Source organism: Vulpes vulpes, chromosome 3 (assembly GCF_048418805.1).
Source record: "Vulpes vulpes isolate BD-2025 chromosome 3, VulVul3, whole genome shotgun sequence".
Lineage (NCBI taxonomy): Eukaryota > Metazoa > Chordata > Mammalia > Carnivora > Canidae > Vulpes > Vulpes vulpes.
This window is the reverse complement of record NC_132782.1, coordinates 121,177,176-121,180,325: the sequence shown is the minus strand read 5'-3', so window position 1 is coordinate 121,180,325 and position 3,150 is coordinate 121,177,176. Positions and strand designations below refer to the sequence as shown.

General features: G+C 39.2%; 1 pseudogene; it reads left to right on the top strand.

Annotated features, from left to right (window-relative positions):
• Nucleotides 1-237: 237 nt before the first annotated feature.
• On the top strand, nucleotides 238-1,189 carry LOC112918396 (pre-mRNA-splicing regulator WTAP-like; annotated as a pseudogene).
• Nucleotides 1,190-3,150: the final 1,961 nt, after the last annotated feature.

Below are 3,150 nucleotides of genomic sequence, written 5' to 3'. Positions count from 1 at the left end.
CTGTGAGATCACTATTACTGTGATCTGAAAATCAGACAAGAATATTACAAGAAAACTACAAGCAGCATTTGATGTCCGTGAGACCACAAATAAAGGAGGGTGCAAGCAAGGGAAAAGGAGGAGTGTGGTATCGCTCTTGCAGACAATTGAAAATGGAGTGTGTGGTATTCTGGAGGCCTGGGCAGTGAAATTCTAGCAGTGTGAATGGGCGGCAGCTGCTTCTGGAAAGGATTCAAAATGACCAAGGAGAAACCTTTTCCCAAAAAGTTTCCAAGGAGTACAACAGACTTCAAAGTCATAGCACATGATGAGTTAACTCCAAGATGGAAACAGTGTGAAGCATATGTCTAGGCTCTGGAGGGCAAGTACGCAGATCTTAATTCTAATGATGTAACTGGCTTAAGGGAGTCTGAAGAAAAACTAAAGCAACAACAATAGTCTGCTCAGAAAGAAAACATCCTTGTAATATGACCAGCAACCAGGAAGCAAGAGATGCAAGTGTGCTACTCAAATCAAGTAGCTCAAGCAAGTCCAGCAGCCTAGCGTTGCCCAACTGAGATCAACAATGGTAGAACCAGTGGTCAACTTGTTTTTTTCCAAAAAATGAAAGGTGGACTGGAATAGAATAAAGACAAACTGAAACAAATCCAAAATGAACTGAGTGCCTGGAAGTTTACACCTGATAGGTAAACAAATCATACTCCCCAGTCCAGACTTCCCCAATAGTTCCACGAGGAGAAAGCTGTGGTGAGACAGCCACATACTGGTTTCAACACCAAGACTCAGGCTTTTTGAGCCAAAAAAAAAAAAAAAGCCACATTTTTATACTATTCAGCTTATAAATTTTTTAAGGTTTTATTTATTTATTCATGAGAGACACACGGCGGGGGGGAGAGAGAGAGAAAGAGAGAGAGAGAGAGAGAGAGGCAGAGACACAGGTAGAGGGAGAAGCAGGCTCCATGTAGGGAGCCTGATGTGGGACTCGATCCCAAACTCCAGGATCACACCCTGGGCTGAGGGTAGTGTTAAACCGCTGAGCTACCCGGGCTGCCCACTTATAATGTTTAATGTAAAACCTACCAAATGAAACTTGGTGTTAGCTTTTTTTCTCTTCCCCACCCCTTGCTTCAGAGGCCTAATGGCATGGGACTATTCCAAAGAAATGGCTACCTCTGAAAACTTCTTCTAAAGCTTGTAAACACTTGAGAAATGTTTCTGTTTGAAGAAGGTGGAGAAATGGAAATCTCAAGCCCGTGGCACACTGTGTCTTCAATTTGGAAGAATGAAAACCTAGAGATTTATTTATTTTTTACAAAGATTTTATTTATTTATTCATGAGAAACATAGAGAGAAAGGCAGAGGCGTAGGCAGAGGTAGCCTGATGCAGCACTCTATCCCAGCCCCAGGATCATGCCCTGAGCCAAAGGCAGGCACTCAAACACTGAGCCACCCAGGTGCCCCGAAAACCTAGAGATTTAAAATCATGACTTGAACACCTAAAATTCTAGTAAAATGTAAAAATGTGATGCACATTGCTCTTAACCTTGAGCATAGTGACAGAGACACCGTATATCCGTATTGCCAGTGAGACTGTGATTGTTGTTGAACGTCTTGGTCAAAACTCAAATGAGGTAAATTTTGCCTTAAAAGTTTTTATTTGCTAAGAACCAGTTTAATAGTCACGAATCAAATAATAGATGTCAGTACAAGTACTTTATATATTGAATCATTTAGTTTGGGGCTCTCTATCACTTAATTGAAACTTAATCTGGTTTTAATCAATGGGTTGTTCTTTGGTTGCTAATGCTGCAGATGATCTTATTGAGGACTATACAAACATAAAGGTATCGTATCAAACTTCAGGTAGAAACTGTTGGAAGCATTATAAACATTCATCTTGTCACTAGATTGTATAATAATATTGGCTGTGATGAGACTCACTGGGTTATTTCTTCCGGTAGTGAAATTAAATCCCCCCATTCCTTTTAGTAGGTGTATTTTGAAAGAGAATTGTTGGTATTAATAGGGAATGTGTTTCCTTCATTCTATTTGGGCCTTTTGTATTGCACTATTTTTTAAAGAAAATGTTTTATATATTTGAGAGAGAGAGAAACAGAGAAAGAGCACTAGGAGGGGGAGGGGTAGAGGAAGAAATAGACTCCCCACTGAGCCCAAGGATTTAGCGCTCCATCCCAGGACCCTGGAATCATAATCTGAGCCAAAGGCAGATGCTTAACTGACTGAGCCACTCAGGTCCCCCTGTATTGCACTCTTGATATTGAATTAAATGTGTCTTGAAAAAAAATTACAAGAAAACTACAGAGCAATAGCCCTTATGATGATAAATGATGAATATCCTCAGTAAAATACTGACATACTGAATCCAGCAACATATGAAAAGGATTGTACACCATGATTAAGTAGAGTTATCCCAGAAACGTAAGGTAGCTTTAACATACAAAAATCAATGTAATCCCATATATGGATAGAATACATGATAAAAGCTATCATCTCAACAGTTATGGGAAAAGTGTTTGAAAAGTTCTACACCTTTTCTTGATGAAACTATTTAACAACTAGAAATACATGGAATCCTTTAGGTTTGAGAAAGTATATCAAAACCATATCAAAATATTCACAACTAACAGGATATTTAATGAAGAAAGACTGAATATTTCCTCTTGAAATCAGGAACAAAAAAATGATATCCATTTTTACTACTTCTACTTAACATTTTATGGAAAATTCTAGCCATGGCAATTAGACAAAAAATGCATTCAGATTATAAAAAAGGAAGTAAAATCATTTTTTAAAAGGTTTTATTTATTTATTCATGAGAAACACAGAGAGGAGAGGGAGAAAGAGAGAGAGGCAGAGACACAGGCAGAGGGAGAAGCAGGTTCCATGTAGGGAGCCCAAAGTGGGACTCGATCATGGGACTCCAGGTTCAGGCCCTGGGCTGAAGGCAGGGGGTAAACTGCTGAGCCACCCAGGGATCCCCAGTAAACTCATTTTTATTGGTAAGTGACCCAATCTTGGATATACAAAATCCAAAAGAATAAACACACACACACACACACACACACACACACACATTATCTGAACTACTAATGGCGTTCAGCAATATGGCAATCAATATCCAAGATCAAT